We start from the raw sequence: 18,023 nt of genomic DNA on the forward strand, positions 1-18,023 counted from the left end.
TTTGGAAAAAGGATTGTCTAATAAATAAAGTGAACTCCGTAAAAATGAATTATAATAATGATGATGATAATGATTCATGACACTTTACTTTCTACCTTTAATTAGTTATTTATGTACTTGTTGTAAGGTCCTCGTTAGACTGCAGATTCCCTGAGGGCAGAGCAGGCCTGCTACGTCCCTTCACAAGTGGTGGGTGTTTAGTAAGATTCTGTTGGATAAATACAACCTTAAGATTAATTTTAGAGGAAATAGAATGAGGTTTTTCTTCTTCTTTCCTTTTCTTTAACTTCCTTTCCTGTCCTGTCGTGTCTTCAGAGAAAACTCTACTGATAAGATTTTTTACAGTAAGAAGCTCTGAGTTAATGTGTGGGGCTGCCTCTATATATGGCTGGGTGAGATGTTATTTTCTCCTCTTTCCCCTTTGAAGCCCATCATAATTTTTTTCTTCCTCTACATTGTTCTCTCTCTCTTCCTGCATAACACCAGTAATGTTCTCCTACATAAATAATAACCACTTACATTTACATAAGCACCATTACCATTGGCACATTCTTTCCAAAAAGGATTTGAGATGGACATCTTAGAGGATTTTTAAATTTTACAATGCACTTTCAGATGTTGCTGCTGCTGTGATTAGCTAATATTTATTGCATACTTACCCTGTGCCAGGCACACGGCCGGGGCTTTCTGTACGTAATCTCACTGAGTCATTTACAGGCAGTCTCTGGAGTAGATGCTGATACTATCCTCACTTTCAAGATGAAGAAATTGAGCCTTGGAGAGGCTCTGGAACTTGCCCAAGGTCACACAGCTGACAGCGAGCAGTGCTGGGATTTGAACCCTGGCCTCTGACTACAAAACCCAGATCTCTAATCTCTAAGTACACATTATCCCTTTGGGTCATGACTCCAACCCAGTGAAACTGTCGAAGTGGGGTAATTAACTCTACTTTGCAGCTGCTAACCAAAAGATCAGCAGTTCAAATCGACCGGCTTTCCTTGGAAACCTTATGGGGCAGTTCTGCTGTGTCCTATAGGGTCACTATGAGTCGGAATCGACTCGACGATGATGGTTTTTTTTTTTTACAGATGAGAAGGAAGTGGAGAAACAGTGTCAATTGCATGTCTTGAAGTGCCAGGGTATTGTGCTGAAAGCTTTACTCACAATATCTCATTTAGTCCCTGCAGTCACTCTACAAGGTAGATACCAATGCCTTTGTCTCACAAAGGAAGCCACTGAAGTTGAGAGTGCCTAGTGAATTTGCTTAGGCACTCAGCTGAGGAACTAGGATATGATCCTGGGTCTGTTTGGCTCTAAAGTCCATATTTTTCCCACCGTGCATGTGGAGAAATTGGCCCAAGTTCACACAGTGGGTTATCAAAAAACACCAAATTTGATCTCAACTAGAGTTCTTTTAACTACTCTTCGTTTATATGGTCTGGTTCCTGCTGGGGTCAAAAAGTGCAACGTCTTTCTGGCCACTGAGTGTCTTTGCCCACATGACCATGTTGGGGGAAGATCTTATTATGACCTGACGAGGCGAATGCAATTGAATTTCCATCTCTTTCAGAGCAGAGGGAGAATAGCTTCGGGAACGAGGCTAGTTTGAAACAAGGGCTCCTGAAGCTAATTAAAGCTAGGCTGGAGCTGTGCTTTTCATTCCTTAAGAATGTTCGACCTCATTAAATAGGAAAAAACAAGTGGAATTTTCTGACTTTGTTCGGGTTCTGCAGGGGAAGCGGACTCTGAGAGAGGGAGGCATGTCGTTTCTAGGGCTTCCAGCCTGCACAGTGCCTGCGACGACATCTCTCCTGCTGCTGAAGACTTAACGCTTCTCAAGTGTTTACCACCCTGGGGGAAGGCAGTCTGGCAAAGCAGATACAGAGGGAGGTCACGGTGTGGACTCCTGCTTCAGACGCCCCATCTCCTGCACTCTCGCCTCCAATGGCGTCACTAGGGGGGTGTAGGGGGTGCGGACCGCACTGGGTGACACTCTCCGAGGGAGTGACACCAAAATGACTGTCTATACAATTTCTGTGTAGTGTTTCAGCAGAAATTTACTATTTAAAAAAAAAAAAAATCCCTGTAGTTAATTATAACATCAAAAACATTTTTTGTAAGCCCAGCTTACACGTATCAATATACCCTCAAGGCTAAAACTCTACGCTAATTTACTTTTTGAAACTTCCAATGTGGTCCCGTCAGAGCTGTCGTTATTACCCCATTACAGTGACCCTTTGAATCACGGGGTTTCGTCTGCACACGCTACAAGCACATGCTGTTGTTTTCGTTGCTGCCAATGTTTTTATAGACGCTGACTTTGTCAGATTTTTTGGTGTTACAGCTACAATATTGTGGTAATTAGTATTTGTGAACCTACATCAATAACTTCAGAGAATGAAGTGGTAATTAAAGGAAAAGAAGGAGTGATGTACGGGAATTTTGATTTACGGTCACATTAGTGCAAAAAACATTACTAAGGATTCTGTATGGGCTGGTACAGGAGGAGGTCCATGGGGGGAGTGGAACCAACCCCACTATGCCATTGCTCATGGCCCCCAATTGCAGGGGGTGGAGAAAGTGTTTCCAGGCTCAAGTGCACTGGAGCAAATTGTTGATCTTAGGAAAGGCCTCCCTGGGCTCTTTCACAGACACCTGGAGCTGATTGGCACTCAGGGGCACAAGTTTCCAGCCAAAAGAAACAGCAAACTTCACAGACTCTCTGTCGTGGCCTCTGGATGGAGTAGAAAGACCTAAATATTGTTCTAATGTTTGGACTTAGAGTTCACAGTGAGTGACGGTAAGTCAGGGCCCCACGTTCTCAAGCCACAAAGATGCCCAGAATTGAGAAGACAGAAAGATCAGGCTGGAGGGGGCTTGGATTGGAAATCTTTTAGTTTTATTAAAACCACCATTTATGAGACACCTACTGGGTGCCAGGCACTGTGCTAGCAGCTTTGCGTATATTATATCTAATCCTTCCAAAAATCCAGCAAAGTAAGTGTTATCTTCATTTTAGAGGAGAGGAAGCAGAGGGACCGGCTACAATCCTCTTCTTCATGTTGGAGGAATTCCAAGTCAAGGTCACCGGGAGAATCCTAGCTTTGCAAAGTATCAGAACTAGAGGTCAACACTACCCCCGGAGGAATAATGATGGAAAGAAAACGCAAGCCAGAAACGTAAATTAATTTGCTCAAGGACACACAGCAGAACTGGCACCTCCATCTGGACCTCCGGGCTTGCAGCTCAAACCTATTTTTTCTTCTTTATGTAACAACAGGACGACACAGAGATGTAATCACCTGTTGGGATGGAACAAATGTCCAGGCCTTTTCTGGCTCCATCTCTGAGCAATGATCAGGATGAACATGGATGATTTCATTTGATCTGCTCACCATCTATTGAAAATGAGGGAAGTTTGCAGTTCTGAAGATGAAGCAACGTGCCAATGATGAAAATGCACATCTATGTCTATAAAATGCTTCCAGTTCTTTAGAAGAAAGGTGTAAGATAAGAGTAAACAGTTTCGGTATTTTCTTATTTTTGTCATCTTGTGATCTTAGGTGTCAGACTCTGCTAAATCCTTCCTTCAAAATAGTGAGGAGTTTTCTTCTTTCCCTCCTTGGTTTTCTCCCAACTGCCCAGAATTCCAGAAGAAAGCTCTTCTAGAAATGTCGCTGTCTTATCTCACGAAGTTTCTAGTAAGTGTATAGTCTACATTCATAACCATAATATAAACACCAGTCTCTCTGAGCCATACACAGGGCTGCCCAGACTCTCGCATATCAGAAATTGTTCTATGTTCTGGGGTCTGGTTGCAGCAGTGTGTGCAGGATGGTTAAGAGACATTAGGGCTGAAAAGGATCTTGAAGACTATTTCAAACTCCTGTTTTCTTAATCAAATTGTAGTTACTTTTCATTTAACCAGTGGCCCTCAGAATGATGGTATGTTGTTAGGTGCTGCCGAGTTGGTTCCAACTCATAGTGACCCCGTGTACAACAGAACGAAACACTGCATGGTCCTGTACCATCCTCACGATCATAATGCTTGAGCCCATTGTTGCAGCCACTGTGTCAATCCATCTTGTTGAAGGTCTTCCTCTTTTTCGCCGACCTTCTACTCTACCAAGCATGATGTCCTTCTCAGGGGACTGATTCCTCCTGATAACATGTCCAAAGTATGTGAGATGTAGTCTTGCCATCCTTGCTTCTAAGGAGTATTCTGGTTGTACTTCTTCCAAAACAGATTTGTTTGTTCTTTTGGCAGTCCATGGTATATTCAATCTTTTTCACCAACACCATAATTTAAAGGCATCAATTCTTCTTCGGTCTTCCTTATTCATCTTCCAACTTTCACATGCATATGAGGCAACTGAAAACACCATGGCTTGGGTCAGGCACACCTGAATCTTCAAAATGACGTCTTTGCTTTTCAACACTTTAAAGAGGTCTTTTGCAGCAGATTTGTCCAGTGCAATGCGTCTTTTGATTTCTTGACTGCTGCTTCCATGGATGCTGATTGAGGATCCAAGTAAAACGAAATCCTTGACAACTTCAATCTTTTCTCTGTTAATCATGATGTTGCTTATTGGTCCAGTTGTGAGGATTTTTGTTTTCTTTATGTTGAGGTGTAATCCATACTGATGGCTGTAGTCTTTGATCTTCATCAGTAAGTGCTTCAAGTCCTCTTCATTTTTAGTAAGCAAGACCGTGTCATCTGCATAATGCAGGTTGTTAATGAGTCTTCCCCCAATCCTGATGGCTTGTTTTTTTTCATATAGTCCAGTTTCTCATTTTATTTGCTCAGCATACAGATTGAATAGCTATGGTGAAAGAATACAACCCTGATGCACACCTTTCCTGACTTTAAACCACATAGTATCCCCTTGTTCTGTTCGAACAACTGGTTTTTGATGTATGGTATAATGATAGGCAAGTCATTTGCAAGGGCACAGACCAAGCAGTTCAGAAGCTCGGTTTTATTTTCCACCTTGAATGCTCTTTAGGAACCAATTTTATTTATCCATTAAGTGAATAAAATAACGGATAAACCTATGTTTCTAAGTTGAATAAAATACAAAATCCAAACAAGCTAGTTTTAGTCATGCTTCTTCCTATACTTCAGCCACTGGATGGTTTCCTGGTCCCCAGGCATATCATAATATCCACTTAAGGTAATACTAAAAACTTCTTCAATTTGATTTCAATGCTTTATGCTTTCTATCTTTTCAAAAAGGATCTGAGGTGGGCTTTTCTAGAGCGTTTTGATTAAAATTTCCCAGACATTTTCCCATGTGATCTTCGAAAGGACCCTGTGAAATAGATGAGGCAGGAATCTTTATTCTCAATTTGCAGATGAGGAAACTAACGTATAGGCAGGTGTAACGACCAGCTCAGGGTCATACAGTGTGTTAGATACAGGAACAATGAGTCTCCGGAATTCCAATCCAGAATTCCTTCCACTACATTGTGTGGGACAAGTGATTAACTCTCCCATATTTGGAGAATATGTTTGTCCTCAGCTACTTTCTCCCAAGATGGGAAAAACACCCAGCTGCTGCTTGCCACACCATACCAATGTTCAAGTACGTCATGCGCACCCAAGCTTCCCTGCTTTAGTTTGGGCTGTTCCTTTTGCTGTGAATGCCCTTCCCTCCTCTTTTCCAAATGGCCACTCTTCCTACTTCAGTTTAAGGTCAACTCACATCAAACCTACTCTCGGAATTTTCCCTAATTAATTTCCATTTCTATGTCTCTGTGGTGCTTTGCATGCCTCAGTAAATGAGCACTAAGCAGTAGCCAGGTGTTTTTCCAGAGTCATGGAAGGAAGAGAACCCAATAACCAAGAAGAGGGGAAGCTGGTTTAGATCCGGGATCAGCCTTTTTTGTTTTTGTATTTCCATCACTGAACATAGTGCCTGGAATATAGTAGATGTTCGAGCTCAGGCTGCTAACCAAAAGCTTGGCAGAATCCCCCAGTCGATCCTTGGAAACCATATGGGGCAGTCCTACTCTGTCCTTTAGGGTCACTATGAGTGGGAATCGACTTGACGGCAACGGGTTTGTTTTGGTTGGGCTACTTTTATTTAAATATCTACTGAAAAGCCCAAACCCATTGTCATTGAGTAAAACTGCCCCATAGGGTTCCCAAGGATTGACTGGTGGCTTCGAAGTGCCGGACTTCTGGTTAGCAGCCCTAACTCTTAACCACTGCACTACCAGGGCTCCAAAAATAGCCTAGGGTCTGAAAATTAGGCTGCTCTTAAAACGAAACAAGGTGGTGGGCAAAGAGTAATGTAATAAAAATGAAAACTAAAACCTCAGACTTCATATTTCAGAGTGGACTTCTTGAGGCTACTGCTAACTTTCTCCAGCACTTGGAATCACGATATGCTTACAAATGCTTTAGAGGCTCCTAGGCCCTCTTTGTGAGATGTTTGAGTGCATTTCTTGCATTTCCTGTTTGAGTGAGAGTGAGTTCCCTTAACTGGTGCCCTGAGAGCCTCTGAATGCTGGTGTGCCACGTACTGTTGCCTTAGCCCAGATTTTTCCTTTAACTGTCAGAAACAACTTTGGAATGAGAAAAGGAATTGGGCAGAAGGAAGAAATCCTTGAGTCCCAGAATAACTTCCAGTTTAGTAATGATTTATCCTGTTCCATTGTTAATTTTGCAATTAAGCAAGAGTATCTTATATGCCTGAATGACCCATGGATTGTATCTTAATCAAATTAATGTGTCTGTAACATAAGACTGATTCAGTGTTCAGCTATTAGAATGACAAATGATACAAAGCCCAAGCTTTCTCTCTCCTTCACCCTCTCCCCACAAAACCCTCCATCACGAAAGGTCAACTGACTGAAAGCCTGTTGTTATCAAGACCCATACGAGATTCTATTGGTTGAAGATGTGAGAAGGTTGGCTACCTCCCCTCACCCTCCTGCAAACCAACTGTATATATGTGTGACTGTGTGTGTGTAAGTTTGGACGAAAAAAAGTTGTGGTTAATTCTTCTTGTTGTGTATTTCCTGCCACTGACATTTGCTGCTGCTGCTGTGTAATGAAATTGAGGCTGGGTAAAAGAGATCGATGCAAATGACCTACATATTTATTCCCCAATTATGACTACCTTTCTCAACCACTGTTCTTGGAAAACCTGGAAGGGAGAAAAAGATGGCCAGGAAAGCCATCTAGATATGGCATTGCCCTGAAGAAAGTCCCTATGAGTCTGGCTCATCTTGGTTGATAAGACCTTAGAAAAAATATGATTCTTCTTCATAAAATGACATATACTTTTTAGATTATAAATCATAGGTAATGATTAAAACAAAAAAAAAGACCTTTGTGGTTTGAGTCAAAGACTAGGACTTATGCTTCACTAGGCTCTATTCATCAACTGTCTCCAGGACTTCAGCAATAGTCTTCCATCTTAGTCCAATTCATTTTTCACACTCAGTGGAGTAATTTTTTTAAAAAAATGTTTATCAGATCATGTCTCTTCCCTGCTCAAAACCTTTCATTGGCTCCTCACTGCACTTAGAATAGAGTTCAAAGCTCTGACCACAGCTGAGAAGGCCCTACATGAAGGAACATCCTCCCTTCTCTGGCCTTGTCTTTCTTCCTGCCCCCCTTGCTATACTGGCCACTGGCTTTCTAGCCATGAGACCTTCACACAGGGTGTTCCTGCTGCTGGCTTGCCCCTCTGCTCCTTTTCTGGTTCATAGCATAATGGCTACCTTTTAAGACAGGACTTTCCTGACCTAATCATCTAATAAATTATGCTGTTCCTCATACTACCCTCTATTTTGTCCTTCATTGCTGTATCATAATTTATAATTTTGTATTTATTTCTACGCTTAAATTTTTAAAAGTTTTATTGTATTTTAGGCGACAGTTTACAGTGCAAATAAATTTTTCATTCAAAAATTTTATACACAAATTGTTTTGACATTAGTTTCAATTCCCACAATATGTCAGCAATCTCCCCCTTTCCGTTTCCACCCTGGGTTCTCTGTGTCCATTCATCCAGTTTTCCTGTCCCTTCCTGACTTCTTATCTTTGCTTTTGGGCAGGTGAGGCCCATTGGGTCTCGTATACTTGATTGAACTAAGAAGCATGTTCCTCACGTGTGTTATTTGTTTGTTTTATAGGCCTGTCCAGTCTTTGGCTGAAAGAGTAGGGTGTCTCAGGGGCCATCTCTAGGGGTCTATGCTTAATTTTTGTTTTGTCCATGAGTCTTTCAGCTTTATATCTGCTTTTTTGCTACTTTATCTAGTGCTGGGCCTATACAAGGAGTTTAATTAATGTTTATTGAAAGAAAGAATGGGCAACCCATTGACTTTCATAATATTTAAAATTCCTTGGCCATAAAATGGGAATAGTCATCTTTATTCTACAGCTAGCTATGGAGTTAATTTTGATATTAATTTTACACTCAGTTTTGAGATGTTGGGATACTGGTTGAACATGGAAAGAATGTGAGACCGAGAGGGTTGTTCCTCCACCCACCCCCTGCTCAAAGTCCATTGACTTACAGAGAGATTAGACACTGCTCCTGCTCTCCAGCCGCTGCCAGACAAGGGTAGGCCACAAAATCATTGCATCTCCTCTCCTTTTTCACCCCTTTCTGCCATGAATTCTGCTTTTAGCAAACGAGGTAGATTACAGAGAACGCTTAAGTCAATAGTTCACTCTTTACCATCCCTCCTTTCTTTAGGAGTTTCTTGTTGTCTAAATGACTTTGGAGACTTTAAAGGTGATGTTCAAAAACTGTTGGAGAGACTCCACTCTTCTCCCAATGCATCACTTCCCAAAAGGCTCATGGCCAGTTCCTCTTCCTCCTGCTCGGCCTCCTCTTGTCCATCATCCCTCCCAGCTATGAGACGTCAGAGCCTAGAGTTTCTCCAGGGGTGCTCCCTCAGAACCCATGGCTCAGTTTCTTTCTATGCCATGAGTTTCTCCCAGGTAGATACAGAAACCTTGAGAGAAGATGGAAATGAAAAGAGTCAAAAGAATCCAAAGGAGACACAAGACTTCAGAAAAGCCATATCTCTAATTTCAACTTATTTATAAAATGAGGTTTAAAAATACCAACCTCACTGGGAATTTAAGACTAAATTAAATCACATAGGTAATAGTATTTGTATGATGTCTGTTACTCAATGTTCATTAAATACCAATTGATTGTTAACCTACCACTTTTTACTTCTCCTTGCTCTTCTTTTGGCCACTCCAGAGCATGTGACTCCTTCAGCCCAGGATGAGTAAGTAACTTCAAAGCTGGTCCACCTGGTTATTAGGACAGGCAGTTCAGTTTAGAAGGTGAATCAGGTAAGAGCACTGACCTCACATAGGATTTTCCATTTCAGCTCTGTGTGCATGCTAGATTTCAGCCTCCAGAATCCCAGAATGGGTAGGGATTTTATTGGTAAGAAAATTCAATCTCCCCTGACTCACTCATAACTGGAAAACTAGTGCATGAAGCAGCCTTTTGTTGGAAATACTCCCCTGTCTGGCTTTGCAAACATCCTCCATCTCAACTTCCCAAGGAAAGAAAAGCCATGGGAAGAATGGGGGATGACCAGAAGAGAAACAAAGAAGATGCCAGCCAATCACTGGCAAACTCCACCATCAAAATACAACTTCAAGCTTATAATGTTAGCCCAGAGGAAAATGGTTTTATCCTCAGTCAGGGAGGATTACTATTATTATTATTAAAATCAGTTTCCTTAAAAAAGTGGTAGGGCCCTTGACATCCAAGAAGCTAAATGGATGGGGGATGTGGAGAGAAGCTTATAGAAGACCAAGGATCTGCCCTGGACAGTGCAGTGCCTGCTTGGAAGACACGACTAGAGCTGGCAACATTTGAAAAGGGGTGAGAGAATCTCCTGTTTTCCAGCTGTTTCCCTCCACTGATATATGCCTCCCAATACAACCAGTTTTTTTGGCCCTTCTGCCTTTGTTTTTAATATACGTCTGCTATGCGGGATTCTGTTAAAATTCTCAGGTTGGGAGAGAGCTTCCGCCTCTATGCCACATTCCCATTCTGGGATTTCTGCTCCTAGAAATATACCGGCTTGGAATTATAAAAGAGTTGGCCAATCTGAGTTGGAGGATCTGAGTTCACGTGCCAGCTCTGCCACTTATAGCAGGGTGACCACAATCAGTCACTTTACCTGCCTGTGCCACTGCTTCCATATTGGTAAATGGAGGAAGGTGATGACTATCTCCTGGTATTGTTTTTTGTTGTTGTTGTTAACCTGGTCAACAGTCTTGCAAGTTGACCTCCTTCCACCCCCTCCATAATTATTCATGTTCTGTGCTGTTAAACGAACCTTCCAAACATTTAGGGACTATGAGGAAGATGGAGGAAGGAAATGTCAGATGAGGATGGTCTGGAAGGTATAAAGGAGGAGGTGAGGAGCTCCCTTTATCAGGTTGATTTTGCACATGAAAGAGTCTTGTCTTTAGAACTTTCAACAAAGTTTGGTTGGACAGGGCTTGGGCATGGAAATGAAGTTGAGGCTGTGAACAAATTTCCTAGTCTGGATTTATGGTGCTATTTTGAAATGTGCCTAAAAGCCAGAGTAAGAATTCTATGTCACAAATATGGTATGTTCAAAACAAACAGCCAACATCATTCTCAATGGAGAGAAGCTGAAAACATCCTCCCTGAGAACAGGAACAAGACAAGCATGCCCTTTATCACTACTCCTATTTAACATTGTGCTGGAAGTCCAGCTAGAGCAATAAGGCAAGTAAAAGAAATAAAGGGCATCCAAATTGGTAAGGAAGAAGTAAAACTATCCTTATTTGCAGATAATATGATACTATACACAGAGAATCCTAAGACTCCACAAGAAAACTACTGGAACTAATAGAAAGATTCAGCAGAGTAGCAAGATACAAGATAAACATACAAAAATCAGTTGGATTCCTGTGCACCAACAAAGAGAACCATGAAAAGGAAATCAGAAAAGCATTACCATTTATGATAGCCCCTAAAAAATAAAATGCTGAGGAATAAATATAACCAGGGATGTAAAAGATCTATACAAAGAAAACTACAAAACACTACTGCAAGAAACCAAGAGACCTACATAAATGGAAAAACATACCATGCTCATGGATAGGTAGACTCAACGTTGTGAAAATGTCAATTCTACCCAAAATAATCTACAAATACAATGCAATCCTGATCCAAATACCAACAACATTCATTAAAGAATGTTATGGATGAATGAGATGGAAAAACTAATCATAAACTTTACATGGAAAAGAAAGAGGTCCCGGATAAGTAAAGCATTACTAAAGAAGAACAAAGTAGGAGGCCTTGCACTACCTGACCTCAGAACCTACTATACAGTTATGGTAGTCAAAACAGCCTGGTACTGGTACAATGACAGACACATTGACCAACGGTCACTTGATCTTTGACAAAGGCCCAACTTTCATTAAATGGGGAAAAGATAGTCTTTTTAACAAACGGTGTTGGCAAAACTGGATGTCCATCTGTAAAAAAAAGAAACAGGACCCATATCTTATGCTATACACAAAAACTAATTCAAAATGGATCAAAGACCTAAATAGAAAGCCAAAAACTATAAGGATCATAGAATTAAAAATAGGGTCAATGCTAGAGGCCCTAATATAGTATATAAATAGGATACACACCATAGCTAACAATACACAAACACCAGAAGATAAGCTAGATAACTGAGATCTTCTAAAAATTAAACACTTATGTTCATCAAAAGACTTCACCAAAAGAGTAAAAAGAAAACCTACAGACTGGGAAAAAAATTTTGGCGATGACATATCCAACATAGGTCTAGTCTCTAAAATCTATAAGAAAATCCAACACCTTTACAACAAAAGATTCAAATAATCCAACTAAAACATGGGCAAAGGATATGTCTTCACCACATAAGGAAATGCTTTTGATAACTAGCCATTAGAGAAATACAAATCAAAACTACAATGAGATGCCATATTACTGTGACATTACTGGCACTAATCAGAAAAACAGAAAATAATAAATGTTGGAAAGGTTGTGGGGAGAATGGAACACTTATACACTGCTGGTGGGAACGCAAAATGGTACAACCATTTTGGAAAACAATATGGTGCTTCCTTAAAAAGCTAGACATAGAAATACCATATAATCCAGCAATCCCACTCCAGGAATATATCCTAGAGAAATAAGAGCCATCACACAAATAGACATATGCACACTCATGTTCACTGCAGCATTGTTCACAATAGTAAAAAGATGGAAACAACCTAAGTGCCCATCAACAGATGAATGGATAAACAAACTATGGTATATACACACAATGGAATACTATGCAAAGATGAAGAACAATGATAAATCTGTGAAACATCTCACAACATGGATGAATCTATAGTGCATTATGCTGAGTGAATAAGTCAATCAAAAAAGGACAAATAATGCATGAGACCACTATTATAAAAACTCAGGAAAAGGTTTACACATAGAAAGAAACAATCTTTGATGGTTATGAGAAGGGAGGGGTGGGGAGAGAAAAACACTAATTAGATAATAGATAAATGGTAATTTTTTTAAAGGTAAGACAGTACACAATATTGGGGAAGTCAGCACAACTTCACCAAGGCAGAGTCATAGAAACTTCACAGACACATCCAAACTCCCTGAGGGATGTAGTTACTGGGCTGAGGGCTGGGGACCATGGTCTTAGGGGATACATCTAAGATACACCTACTGGTCCTATCCTGGCTGGAGCAAAGGAGAATGAAGAAACCAAAGACACAAGGGAAGGATTAGTCCAAAGGACTAATGGACTACAACTATCATCTCTGCCAGATTGAGCCCAAAACAACTAGATGGTGCCTGGCTACAATCACTGACTGCTCTGACAGGGATCACAATAGACAGTCCCAGACAGAGTGGGAGAAAAATGCAGGAAAAAAACCCAAAAAACCAAATTCACACACACACACACACACACACACACACACACACACATAAAGACCAGACTTGCTGGTCTGACAGAGACTGGAGAAACCCCAAGAGTATGGTCCCTGGATACCCCTTTAACTCAGTACTGAAGTCACTCTCAAGGTTTACCCTTCAGCCAAAGATTAGACAGGTCTATAGGGCAAACATTAACACATGTGAGGAATGTGTTTCGTAGTTCAATCATGTATATGAGACTAAATGGGCACACCAGCCCAAAAGCAAAAATGAGAAGGCAGAAAGGGACAGGAAAATTGGATGAATGGAAACAGTGAACCTGGGGTGGACAAGGGGAACATGTAGACTTATTGCGAGGTTGGCAACCAATGTCACAAAATAATTTATGTATTAATTGTTTAATAAGAAACAAATTTACTCTGTAAACTTTCACCTAAAGCATGTGCGTGCGCACACACACAAAAGAAATGGAGGGCGGAGCCAACATGGCACTATAGACAGAAGCACCATGCTGTCTCTCCACAGCAAAGACCTGAAAAGCTAAGTAAAACAAAGGCAAACATCAATCTTGGAACCCTAAGAGTCAAACGAAGAGATAAGGAACTTGGCCGAACACCGAATGGAATAAGAAACTGAGAGAATGGAGAGCAAGGAGAGGTATGTGTGGTGGTCCCCTATCAGCTAACACAGCATGGATTTGCCATCTTGGACTCCTGTCAGAGATCAGTGGACAGGGAGTAGGAGAGCAGCCTCACGGAACTCCCAGCAGGAGACAGAGCACCCACTAACCAGTGATATATGCTCCCCCCCATCTTTCTCCCCACTGCTTGCCCTCCGATGCTTCCTAGCTGGCTGCGATCACTTGGTCAGCTAGCAAGCACAGGGTCCGTGCCACCTGAATTTTGCTGACCGACATCAGAGATCGGTGGACAGGGAGTAGGGGAAAGCATCTTCATGAAGCTCCCAGCAGAAGAAAGAGCACCAAGTAACCAGCGATATACGCTTTCCCACCCCCACCCTTTTCCCCCCTTGCCTGGCCTCTGCCACTTCCCACTGGCCGCAGTTTCTTGGTCAGGAAGCACTGGCTCTTGCTCTGTGATGCTTGAATTCACCCTGCCCACACTAGTCAGCTTCCTCAGTGCCATTCCTTTGTTGCCAGTGTTGCTTTTTTCTGCTTCTTTTGGTTTCTTCCCTGCTGCTTACCTCCTCCCTCTCCTTTCTCTTGAACACCTGGCTCTGTGTGCCATCTATGCATCTTCTTGAAAGGCTGTGAAGCACCACTTGGCTGGGGAACTGTTTCCCCAGTCTGCGTTGCCAAGCTGGTGGTATCTCTGGGGACTTTTTTCTTTGTCTTGTTTTGTTATGTTTTCTTTTTCTTTTCACAGCTTGGGAACCCCTTCTAGCTGGACTATACTGTGCAACTTGGGAGCCACTTCTCCGGTCTGCGCAGCTGCGCCACTGGGATCCCTGGGAGCATTTCTTTCTTTTTTCTTTTCTTTCTGCTTTTATCCTTTTTGTCTTTCTTCATTTCCCAGTTTCTCATCTGTCTATACTCACCTTCGTTTCCTGTCTCCTGAATTCCTGGCTCTGTGTGACATCTCTGCTCCTTCTAGCCAGGCTGTACTGAGTGGCCTGGGAGCAACTTCCCTGGTCTTCTTTCCTGGTGGGATCCCTGGGGACTTTTCTTTTCTTTCTTTCTTTTTTTTTTCCTCCAATTTTTATTTATTTTATTATTATTTTTTCTCTTTTTCTTTTTGTTTTTCTCTATTTCTTGGTTTCTTTTCTCTCTACTCCAACAGCAAGCTCCCTTGGCACTATTTTCTTTGGCTTCTGTTTATCTCTACTGTCTCTCTTCTTTATCATACCCATCTTAGCTCCACACATCACAACCTACCCCTTCTTTCCTGCCTACCTGCACCGTGCACTGAACATCACACGCCCAAGCAGCACAGGCATGGCCTACTGTAAACTGCCCTGTACTGACTCCCAGCCTGCTCTGTCAGCCCTAGTACATGCCACAAACAACCCACCCCAACCCTTCCCCTTCAGGTGAACCTGCTCTACTGCACCATAGCTGAGCTACTGGCCCTACCCATTGGACAAGGATGTGAAAAGTATCATGCCCACAGACAAGCAAACAACAAGTAACCCACAGCACACTTGCTCAGACACAACCAAATAAAACAAAAAAGCAGGACAAAACAAACAAATCTACAATCAATAAACGAAGAAAATAACTACTGAATAGCCTGAAGACAGCAGACAGTATCAAAACATTAAAAAAAAGGACAGGATGGTTCCAGTAGGAATCCAAAATAAAACACCAGATGACCTTCTAGTAGAAGAAAAGGCACTAGAACTACCTGATAGGGAATTCAAATCTCTAATATTCAGAGCTATCCAAGGGTTGAAACAAAAAGCAGACAAAAAAGAGGAAAAAATAGACAAATTCTTGGAAAAGGCAGACAAATTCATGGAAAATACAGACAAAAAAAAGGAAGAATTTAGGAAACAGGAACAAAATGCCAAAATAAATTCACAACTAGAAATCATACAAAAACAACAATTAGAAATCCAAAAGATAACAAAATTTCAGAAATGGACAATGTCATAGAAGGGCTGAGCAGCAGGTTTGAAACAATGTAAGGCAGAATCAGTGAAACTGAAGATGAACACTTGGCTACAACTTTGTTTGAGGAAAAATCAGATAAAAGAACAAAGAAAAATGAAGAAACCCTGAGAATTATGTGGAATACAATCAAAAGCAAAAATTTACGAGTGATCAGATTTCTGGAACAGGAAGATAAAATGGAAAACACAGAGAGGATCACTGAAGAATTGCTGACATAAAGCTTTCCTAATATCATGAAAGATGGAAAGCTGACCATCCAAGAAACTCAAAGAACCCCATATAAGGTAGAACTCAAAGAAAATCACCAAGGCATATCATAATCACACTTGATAAAACCGAAGACAAAGAATCCTGAGAGCAGCTTGAGAAAAACGAAAAGTCACATAGAGAGGGGAAACAATAAGACTAAGCTCTGATTATTTGGCAGAAACCATGGAGGCAAGAAGGCAATGGAATGACATATATAAAACCTTGAAAGAAAAAAATTGCCAACCGAGAATGATATATCCTGCAAAACACTTGTTCAAATATGATGGTGAAATTAGGACATTTTCAGATTAACAGAAATTAAGGGAATATGTAAAAACCAAACCAAATTTACAAAAATTATTAAAGAGAGCTCTTTAGTTTGAGAACAAACAACAACACTCCACAGGCTGAATCTAGGACGCAGGATTGTACCAGCCAGATATCAACCTAGGCAATGAACTGTCAAGGATTATCCAAAACAAAAAGTATTACAACAGGGAACCAGAGAGGTTAATCTGTAAATGACAACAATGTCAGAACAATAAAAGAGGGAATAGACAATGTAGATATAGAACTTTCTAATGGAGAGGAAGGCAAGGTGATATCAAGTAATAATAGACTGGTTCAAACCTAGGAAGATAAGGGTATATTTAAAGGTAACCACAAAGAAAGTTAACAAACCTACTCACCATAATAAAGAAGAAAAACATAAAGTCTCAATAAAAACAAAATCTCCAAAAACAAAGGAAATGAAAAAAATCCACAACCAAAAGAATTCAGTACGGGAGAGTAAGCGGAACAAAGAAAGCATCAGCACCACAAAAAAACAAAACAAAAGTGCAAAATGACAGCAATAAATTCACACCTATCAATTATTACTCTAAATGTAAGTGGCCTAAATGCACCCATAAAGAGATGGAGAGTGATGGAATGGGTAAAAAAACAGGATCCATCAATATGCTGTCTACAAGAGACACACATTAGAAATAAAAACATAAATTTATTAAAAATCAAAGGATGGAAAAAATATATTAAGAAAACAGCTACTAAAAAAGAGCAGGAGTGCCAATACTAATATCAGATAAAATAGACTTTAAAACAAAATCTACCATAAAAGACAAAGAAGAGCACTATATAATGATGAAAGGGATGATCCATCATGAAGACATAATCATAATAAACATCTACACACCCAATGACACAGCTCCAACATACATTAAAAAAACTCTAACAGCACTGAAAAGAGAAATTGACAGTTCCACAAAATAGTAGGAGACTTCAACACACTCTCAGTAAAGGACAGAACATCTAAAAAGAAACTCAACAAAGATACCGATGATCTAAAGGCCACAATCAGCCAACTTGAACTCATAGACATATATAGAACACGCCACCCAACAGATGCAAAGTACACATCCTTTTCCAGCACACATGGAACTTTCTCCAGAATAGACCACATCTTAGGCCACAAAGCAACCCTCAACAAAATCCAAAACACTGAGATAATACAAAGTATCTTCTCTGACCACAATGCCATCAGGGTAGAAATTAACAACAGGAAGAGCAAGGAAAAAAATATCAATTACATGGAAACTGAATAACACCCTGTTTAACAACCACTGGTTAATAGAAGAAATCAGAGATAGAATAAACGAATTCCCAGAACCAAACAAGAATGAAAAACATTATACCAAAACCTTTGGGGCACAGCAAAGGCAGTCCTCCGAGGAGAATTTATAGCAATAGATGCACATATCAAAAAAGAAGAAAGGGACAAAATCAAAACATTAGCTACACAACTCAAAAAAATAGGAAGAGAACATAAAAAAAAAAAAAAACAAAAACCCACAGCTGCCAGAGGAAAGGAAATAATAAAGATCAGAGCAGAAACAAATGAAATAGAGAAGAGAAAAACAATAGAAAGAATCAACAAAACCAAAAGTTGATTCTTTGAAAGGATCAACAAAGTAGACAAACCACTGGCCAAACTGACCAAAGAAAAGCAGGAGAGGATGCAAATAACCCAAATAAGAAATGAAATGGGGGACATTACAATAGACCCAACTGAAAGAAAAAGGATCATAAACAGAGTATTATGAAAAACTATACTCCAACAAATTTGAAAACCTAGAGGAAATGGACAAATTTATAGAAAGACACTACCTACCCAAACTAACACAAAATGATGC

Source organism: Trichechus manatus, unplaced genomic scaffold (genome assembly GCF_000243295.1).
Source record: "Trichechus manatus latirostris isolate Lorelei unplaced genomic scaffold, TriManLat1.0 scaffold00092, whole genome shotgun sequence".
NCBI lineage: Eukaryota > Metazoa > Chordata > Mammalia > Sirenia > Trichechidae > Trichechus > Trichechus manatus.